This window comes from Nicotiana tabacum, chromosome 16 (assembly GCF_000715075.1).
Source record: "Nicotiana tabacum cultivar K326 chromosome 16, ASM71507v2, whole genome shotgun sequence".
Taxonomy (NCBI): domain Eukaryota; kingdom Viridiplantae; phylum Streptophyta; class Magnoliopsida; order Solanales; family Solanaceae; genus Nicotiana; species Nicotiana tabacum.
This window is the reverse complement of record NC_134095.1, coordinates 52,571,524-52,581,651: the sequence shown is the minus strand read 5'-3', so window position 1 is coordinate 52,581,651 and position 10,128 is coordinate 52,571,524.

Here is a 10,128-nt window from a genome sequence, read left to right as displayed (position 1 = left end):
CCGCCTAGACTGGGAGGATCAGCACTCAGGAGCGGAATCTGCTATGCCTGTATGTAACGACCCGACCGGTCGTTTTGAGCTTTTGCACTTTGATCGCCAGTTCTCAGGCATGATTTGCTCCGTGTGATGTATTATGACTTATGTAAATCATTGGTTTTGGTTTTCAGGGTAATCAGAATGAATTTGGAAGAAAACAGTTCTCGGTTGAAGCTTGAAATTTGAAAGGTTTAACCAAGATTTGACTTGTTTGAATATGATCTCATATTACAATTTTTATGATTTGGTTAGCTCCATTAGGCGATTTATGACTTAGGAGCGCGATCGGAATGGGTTTTGGAAGTGTAGAGAAGATTTAGGCTTGAATTGGCGAAGTTGAGATTTTGGCGATTTCCGGTTGATAGGCAAAATTTTGATATAGAGGTCAGAATGGGATTCCGAGAGTGGCAGCAGCTTCGTTATGTCATTAATGACTTGTTTGTAAAATTTGAAGTCATTCCGGATTCATTTAATACGTTTCGGCACGTGCTTTGTAAAAGGAAAAGTTTGAAACTCATAAGTCCGAATTGAGGTGTGAATTGTAGTTTCAATGTTGCTTGGCATGATTTGAAAATCCGAGTAAGTCCGCATGATATTTTAGAACTTGTTGATATATTTGGTTGAGACCCCAAGGGCCTCGAGTGGAGTTTTGATGGTTATTGGAGTTTAACTTGGGCATTTCAAGAATGTTTCGATGTTGTTCTTCAAGAATAAGTGGTAACATATTATGTAAATGAGCTCCAAATTCAGTTTTGATTGAATCATTAGATCCGTATCAAAATTTCGGAGCCATAGCAAAAAGAATCGTCCAATTCGGACATCGTATGAGAGAGTTATGCCCATTTTTGTGTCGGGGAAAAATAATTTCCCATCGCCAGCGCCAAGGATAGCGCGGGGCGCCATCCATGGCGCCGAGATTATTTTTGGCTACTGGAACCAGTGCCACAGGCAGTGCCCGGCGCCACCTATGGCGCCCGAATCGTAAAACTCAATAAAAAGGGGGTCTTTGGCCATTTTTGACAAAAACATAGTTGGGGGAGCTCGGGTGTGGTGATTTTTCAATAGATTTTCAAGGGAAATATAGGGGTAAGTGTTCTTAACTCAATTTTAGTTAGATTACTTGAATCCATCGTTGTTTTTAACATTTAATTGGTGGTTTTAGTTGGCAAAATCTTGAAAACCCTCTAGGTTTAATTTGAAGATTTGAGGGTCGAGTTGATGTCGGATTTTGGTAAATTTGGTATGGTTGAACTCGTGGGGAGATAAGGAACCTGTTGATGTAAAAATTTCTGAGTTTTGAGAAGTGGGCCCGGGGCTCGGGTTTTGCTAATTTCGAGATTTTTGGTATTTTTTGATTGTTTTTTCTTGGGCTTTGTTCTCTTAGCATATTGCGACGTATTCGTTCTGATTTTGAATAGATTCGACGCGCGTGGATCGGGCTGCACGCCGCAGCGATATGTTGGATCGGGCTGCACGCCGTAGCGATATGTTGGATCGGGTTGTACGCCGCAGTGATATAGCGCTTGGGCTGTAGGAGCCCCTCCGGAGTCTGCACACCCCCAGTGAGCGCCGTTGACGAGATATATGGATCGGGTTACACGCCGCAACGATATATGGATTGGGCTGCATGCCGCAGCGGTTACTATATGGTACCAATTGAGCGTGAGTGCTAAGTGCGAGTACTGATTAGTAAGAGTTGAGTCACGGGAGACAGAGAGACTAGCCCGAGGGGTGATAGATATATATATATATATGTACATGAGTGATGCTTTGCCTGAGAGGCCTGTTTATGAACTTATTGATTTCACTCCTCTTTAAAGTGAGTTTCTATCGAATATGTTGATTTAGTGACCGCTTTCACTCATTTTTTTTATATTGAGCCTCTGTCGAAATGTTGAACAAATGTTTTAAAACAACTTTCAGTTTAGCTAGAGTTTATGAGCTATTCAGAATTAAATCACTGATTTGGCATTGGATATTTCCATTGAGATTTTCAAGTTGTGAAGTGTTTATGATTACTGTTTTGCCCGAGGGGCTGTTTTAAGAACTATGTTTTTCCCGAGGGGCCGACTATGGCTTTAATCTCTTTTATTATTTTAAATAGTATTGAACACCCTACTAAAACTGCTGGAAGGTATTTCAAAATGATTTTTACAAAAAGTTGGATTTTAATTGGGAAGATTTACTCGTATTGTGATTTGAAAGCCTGTTGTGCTTATTGAGCCTAACGTCAATGTGGATTCATCGTTTCCTACTGCTCAGTCTTTATTTACTCTTATTACTTACTGGGTTGGAGTACTCACATTTCTCCCTGCACCTCATGTGTAGATTCAGGTATTTCATAACCCAGTAGCGGGTGATGGTTGCTCAGACTCGGAGTCATCAGAGTTAGCAAGGTGGATGCACGACGTTTGCAGCACTGCTTCTTCCTTCTCACTTTCATTTCCGTACTTAGTACATTTTTACTATTGTTGTTGTATTCAAACCTTGGTAGATGCGCATGGCTAGTGACACCCCGATGTCGGGCTTGTATATTAATTCTGCACTGTTCTTTCAGACGTATATTATGAAACATTGTTCTAATTAAAGGTTTAAAAAATGACTCTTAATGATTAAAGGGTTAATGTGGGTATTGTGTTAGCTGGCCTCGTCTTCACGAGAGGTGCCATTATGACCGAGTCAGTTTGGGATCATGACAAATTGGTATTAGAGCCTAGGTTACATAGGTCTCACGGGTCATGAGCAGGTTTAGTAGAGTCTCGCGGATCAGTATGGAGACGTCTGTATTTATCCTCGAGAAACTGCAGAACGTTTAGGAAGAACTTCACATTCTTGAATTCTTATTGTGCGTCCTTGATTTAGCTTGAAAAGTAACTTTTAAAATTCCTTCCACGCATTCGTATGCGCGCATGAGCTTTCAGTATCAGATGTGCATCGATGGCTTGGGATTCCCCAATCGAGGGGTGAGATGTGATCTTTGTGAGTTGATATTGGGCCAGTCTGGAGGACTTGAGGTAGATTTTTGCCGATAGCTTGAGCACCGAGGTGCTGATTGTGTGAGCAAGTGTTTTTAAACTTATATGTACGGTATTGTCCCTATTAGTGGAAGTGATGGTTGATAACTATGAGATGAGTATGTTGGTACTGATAGATATATCCATATGATTTGGAAGCGACGAGAAAGGTCTGCTAGAGGATAGAAGAACTATTAGGTGCTTGAAATCCATCGTGATTCGAGGTATAGCCCCGAGTTTTGGGCGTGTGAAGGATCTTTTCGTGTTTCCCAGTTGAGAGTGAAGTAAATTTCACGTTGCAGTATGAATTCAGACTTAGGAAAACTAAGTGATTGCGTACAGTTTATGGCGGTGGAAGGTATACAGGAATGTTAGTTGGAGGCAAAGCAGGTGGGTTATCTCCTGCAAAGTGTTCTGAGGTTGTGCGATCCTTATGTGTCTGTTAGAAAATCTCATTTGAGAGTGAAAGATATGTGTTGCAATTTAAATTGGGTCGCTTAGAGAGTGGGTGTAACTGTTGCGAGAGCGAATGTGAGATTTACAGAAGAGTTAACATTCTAGATGATCTGTGTTTTCACAAGCTTATAAAGGAGTTGAGTTTAACCTCACTATGGTATTATGGCATCAATAGAGTATAAGCGTTATGAGTTATTGAGTGTGTGTTGATCCATGGCTTCGAGCCAAGTGGGGGAGTCTGTTATTGATTAGGCAATTGCACGGTTAAGTGCTATATTGGTTCCAGTTTGAGGCGTGCTAGTGAATCAGTTATGGCTTGCAGAAATTGAGACCGAGGGTGGCTCGGGTATAAGAAAAAATCTTAACAAAGGTTATAGTACGCTTCGTAGGTATGTGAGAATCATGGAATGTCTTGAGTTGTTATTGGTAAAGGATGCTCGGTGCATAGAGCAGGAAGTTGCTTGGTTGCATTGGAAGGAGGTTACATTCTTCGGTGTCGGAGTCCTAACGAGGCACGAGTTGTTCGGTTTGTTTGACCAGGCTAAATGCAGTTCGAGTAGAGTGGATGACTAAATGGTTCTAATGGGTTCAAGACTTTACATGTAACAATTGGGTATCTTCAAGTTGTATATGTGGTTAGAAACTGAGTTTTCATGGGAAGATGTCAAGACTTGTGATATTTTATATATTAATTATGGGATTCCATGTATCAGTATCAGGAAGGTAAAGGTAACGGATTTAGATTTGTAGGAAGTTTTCTCATAGTAAAGTATTTTGAATGTGGTGCTTTTGGGAATATTTAAGAGAGTATTCAGCGGCTTATGAGCCTTACACAGTGTGGTTTTATGCTTGGGTCCCGTGTGGTAAATCTGGGTTGAGAAATTGTGATGTTATAGCAAGAAGGAGTATCAAGTTGAAGGTAAATCAGAAAGAAACTCGGCAGATGATATAGCTTGGTAGTGGGTTAGATCGGTAAGGTAAGGGTATGATTATCTCTTTGAATGCTTACGGGGTAATGGGTCTCTGCAGGTGTTTCACAGCAATTCTTTTGGGTTTTAGTGGCATGCGTAGCTCGGTTGAGTTAGAAGGATTCAGTCTTGATGAGTTAGTATTGTGCAAATGGAATTCGGGGAATTCTAAATGGTTTCCACCACAGTTAGAGAGGTATATTTTTCCTATTGGCATGAGAAGCATGGGATGTATAGTGGTTCTCTTCTAGAGGGGATCAATGGGAAGTTTTTGGCTAGTGGAATGCATAGTTGCTTGTGGTTCGGTTCTAAAAGGAATGTCATAAAATTCTTAGGCAGCACGGACAATTTCAGATGATTAGAGGATTGATCTAAAGATGATTAAGGAAATGGTATTGCTAATTTGGGGTGATTTGACGAGGCTATATGTTTCAAGAATGGCAATGTGATTAAGTTGATGGTACTTCGGTAGTATTGCGGCACCTTCTTGTTAGATCAACTGCTGGTATTCGAGTTTGCTTGGTGGCACCAAGGAATTTCAGAATATCTCTCGTGGAATGATTGGGTATTTGAGGTGTGGTATGCATTTGGACGACGGAATTGGGATCATGTGTGTTGATTCATGTGCCATATGGACTTAGAGTCAGGGAAGTTCTCATATTTAGGCTATGTTGTAATTGTGAGTCGTGTGTATCGGCACTGTTTAGTGATTATTGGGGGTTTGGAGACCCGAGCAGATCTTTCGTTGCTTGGAATGTTAGATTTTGGATGTGCTATTGGGGTTTCATAGTGGAAGTCAAGCGGGAAGAGAAATTGGGTGTTACTTAGTGAATGGTGTGTTGGTTATGTCCTCTCGGGTTTGTGTGATGTAGGTTATTTGCTCTACCATAGGTATGATGATTTGCTTTGGTTCCAGACATCAAATTGTGTGTGGTTATCGATTTCGAGCATAGTGACTTGAGGTGGTTCATATAGAGCAGTGTTGGATAGGATCGCGCATCGTAACAAAGTTATGTGGAGGTATGACCTTGCGGGTTAGATTCGTGTGTTTTGTTCCTACGATGCGAGATGGGTTCTTAGCCTTATGTTGTGGCGGTACTGGTGAGCTTGAGGTACAACTCTTTCATTTGAGTCATTTTCATGATTGGAGGTATGTTCGGACTGTTGCTTATTGGTGCGCATATTATGCAAGTGGTGGCTTAGGCCTGTACTGATGTGTCATGTCACTAGAGTAGTGTGTTGGATTAGAGGAGATCGTTGGGATAATTAACGAATATGAACTGGTTCGATTTCAGCATATTGGAAAGATAATATCGAGCTTCAACTCAGAAATTTGTTGTGGTATTTTCCAAAGGATGAGTGGCTTCTTGAATGGTTGATCTGGGAAATGGTTATGGCTTACCGCGTGTTTTAGTGATCATTGGCAGTATATGAAAGTGTTGGGGTAAGACTCTAGTTGATAAGAGTTTTTCTATCGGTATTCGGGTGTTGTGTGCAGCTGCTATAATTAGAAGTTATCACTATGAGTATTTGAGTTATGTGGCATATCAAGTGATTGCACTTGAGATTGAAAGTATGGGTGATTTACAGCTTGTTTGGGCTTATTCTGAAAATAGATGTGAGATTCTGATCTTGTGAATTATTCCAGAAGTGGAAATGTGGTTCTAAGGCTTATGGGCTAGGTTGGAATGTGGAAATGCAGTTTCATTGTGTTATCGGACCTATATGAGATAGCGTGACATGGGATCACCCCCAGGTATATGCATGGTAAGGTTATTCAGCGATATAGTTGGCTTTTGGAACAACTCTGGGCACGTTCGAGGACGAACTTATGTTTAAGTGGGGGAGGATGTAACGACCCGACCGGTCGTTTTGAGCTTTTGCACTTTGATCGCCAGTTCTCGGGCATGATTTGGCCCGTGTGATGTATTATGACTTATGTAAATCATTGGTTTTGATTTTCAGGGTAATCGGAACGAATTTGGAAGAAAACAGTTCTCAGTTGAAGCTTGAAGTTTGAAAGGTTTGACCAAGATTTGACTTGTTTGTATATGATCTCGGATCAGAATTTTTATGATTTGGTTAGCTCCATTAGGTGATTTATGACTTATGAGCGCGATCGGAATGGGTTTTGGAAGTGTAGAGAAGATTTAGGCTTGAATTGGCGAAGTTGAGATTTTGGCGATTTTCGGTTGATAGGCGAGATTTTGATATAGGGGTCGTAATGGGATTTCGAGAGTTGCAGTAGCTTTGTTATGTCATTAATGACTTGTGTGTAAAATTTAAAGTCATTCCGGATTCATTTGATACGTTTCGGCACGCGCTTTGTAAAAGGAAAAGTTTGAAACTCATAAGTCCGAATTGAGGTGTGAATTGTAGTTTCGATGTTGCTTGGCATGATTTGAAACTCCGAGTAAGTCCGCATGATATTTTAGGACTTGTTAATATATTTGGTTGAGGTCCCGAGGGCCTCGGGTGGAGTTTTGATGGATATTGGAGTTTAACTTGGGCATTTCACGAATGTTTCGATGTCGTTCTTCAAGAATAAGTGGTATCATATTATCCAAATGAGCTCCAAATTTAGTTTTGATTGAATCATTAGATCCGTATCGAAATTTCGGAGCCATAGCAAAAAGAATTGTCCAATTCGCACATCGTATGAGAGAGTTATGCCCGTTTGCGTGCCGGGGAAAAATAATTTCCCATCGCCAGCGCCTAGGGTAGCGCGGGGCGCCATCCATGGCGCCAGGATTATTTTTGGCTACTGGAACCAGTGCCACAGGCAGAGCCCGGCGCCACCTGTGGCGCCCGAATCATAAAACTCAATAAAAAGGGGGTCTTTGGCCATTTCTAACAAAAACATAGTTGGGGGAGCTCGGGTGAGGCAATTTTTCGAGAGATTTTCAAGGAAAACATCGGAGTAAGTGTTCTTAACTCAATTTTTGTTAGATTACTTGAATCCATCGTTGTTTTTAACATTTAATTGGTGATTTTAGTTGGTAAAATCTTGAAAACCCTCTTTGTTTAATTTGAAGATTTGAGGGTCGAGTTGATGTCGAATTTTGGTAAAATTGGTATGGTTGAATTTGTGGGGAGATAAGGAATCCGTTGATGTAAAAATTTCTAAGTTTTGAGAAGTGGGTCGGGGGCTCGGGTTTTGCTAATTTCGAGATTATTGGTGTTTTCCGATTGTTTTTGCTTGGGCTTTATTCCCTTAGCATATTTTGACGTATTCGTTCTAATTTTGAATAGATTCGACGTGCGTGGAGGCCAATTTGAGGGGCAAAGGCGTCACGAGCTAGAGTTCTAGCCGGTTCGAGGTAAGTAATGATTGTAAATACTGTTCTGAGGGTTTGAAACCCCGGATTACACATTGTTGTGTTACTTTGAGGTGACTTACACTCTAGATGACGAGCGTGGGGTAGAGCACCGCTGGGGGTTGTGACCTAGTCCATCCCGAACGTTTATTTTAATGCGTATTTGATAGTTAATTTCTTGAAGAAATTATATTTTGGGTTTTATGCCATGTTTGGGCCATGTGCCGACTTGTTAAGACCCTTAGGGGCATTTTTACTATCTTTCCTCACTATATTTGTTTGAAAGCATATCCTCAGTCATGTTTTACCTGTTTATTTCTCAAATCTGACTTTATCACTATATTCATAAAAAAGTGGAAACTGTTTTGGACTGAGTTCCCTGTTTTACTGATGGTCCGAGTGATCGTGAGATGATGACTGAGATAGACCGAGGGTCTGATTGTGAGATTGATGACTGAGATAGACTGAGAGTCTGATGGTGAGGTTAATGACTGAGAGAGGCCGAGGGACTAGTTGTGAGGATTATATATCTATGGATCGGGCTGCACGCCGCAACAATATATATGGATCGAGTTGCACGCCGCAGCGATACTTATATGGATCGGGCTGCACGTCGCAGCGATATAGCGCTTGGGCTGTAGGAGCCCCTCCGGAGTCTGCACACCCCCAGTGAGCGCCGTCGATGAGATATATGGATCGGGCTGCACGCCGCAGCGATATATGGATTAGGCTGCACGCCGCAGCGGTTACTATATGGTGCCAATTGAGCGTGAGTGCTAAGTGCGAGTACTGATTGGTAAGAGTTGAGTCACGGGGGACAGAGAGACTAGCCCGAGGGGTGATAGATATATATACATGTACATGAGTGATGTTTTGCCTGAGAGGCCTATTTATGAACTTATTGATTTCACTCCTCTTTAAAGTGAGTTTCTATCGAATATGTTGATATATTGACCGCTTTCACTCATTTTTTTTATATTGAGCCTCTGTCGAAATGTTGAACAAATATTTTAAAACAACTTTCATTTTAGCTGGGGTTTATGAGCTGTTCAGAATTAAATCACTGATTTGGCATTAGATATTTCCACTGAGATTTTCAAGTTGTGAAGTGTTTATGATTACCGTTTTGCCCGAGGGGCTGTTTTACGAACTATGTTTTGCCCGAGAGGCCGACTATGGCTTTAATCTCTTTTATTAATTTAAATGGTATTAACCCCTACTGAAACTGCTGGAAGGTATTTCAAAATGATTTTTACAAAAAGTTGGATTTTAATTGGGAAGATTTACTCGTATTGTGATTTGAAAGCTTGTTGTGCTTATTGAGCCTAACGTAAATGTGAATTCATCGTTTCCTACTGCTCAGTCTTTATTTACTCTTATTACTTACTGGGTTGGAGTACTCACATTACTCCCTGCACCTCGTGTGCAAATTCAGATATTTCGGAACCCGGTAGCGGGTGCTGGTTGCTCAGACGCGGAGTCATCAGAGTTAACAAGGTGGCTCCACGACGTTCGCAGCACTGCTTCTTCCTTCTCACTTTCATTTCCGTACTTAGTACATTTTTACTATTGTTGTTGTATTCAGACCTTGGTAGATGCTTATGTCTAGTGACACCCCGAAGTCGGGCTTGTATATTAATTCCACATTATTCTTTCAGACGTATATTATAAAACATTGTTCTAATTAAAGGTTTAAAAAATGACGCTTAATGATTAAAGGGTTAATGTGGGTGTTGTGTCGGCTGGCCTCGTCTTCACGAGAGGCGCCATCACGACCGGGCCGGTTTGGGGTGGTGACATTGAATCTGCACACACGGAGCAGGGAGTAATGTGAGTACTCTAACTCAGTGAGTAATAGTTATAAATAATGGCTGAAAGCAAGAAAACACGTAAAAGCACAAAGCATTCTATACCAAAGCAGTAAAATCACTTAAGACAGTAAATCAGTGAAGAAATCAAGTAAAACCCTTTCTTAACAAGTAAAACAGGTAATTTGGCAGGTAAATAACAAGTAGAAATCCGCCCCTCAGGCACAGTATCAATCGCTCAGAACAGTATCAGCCCCTCGGGTTCACTCTCAGAACAATATCAGCCCCTCGGGCTCACTCTCAGATCACAATATTAGGCCTGCGGGCTCGCTCTCAGATCACAATGGGTACCCGCGCTCACTGGGGGTGTACAGACTCCGGGAGGGGCCCCTTACAGCCCAACCGCAATATCAAGCTATCTCATGGCATCAAATCTCGGCTCTCAGCCTCACATCACTCAAGCCACCTCGAGGCGTATATATGTATCTCAGGCCCTCGACCTCATATCACTCAGTGTATCCTCACATCT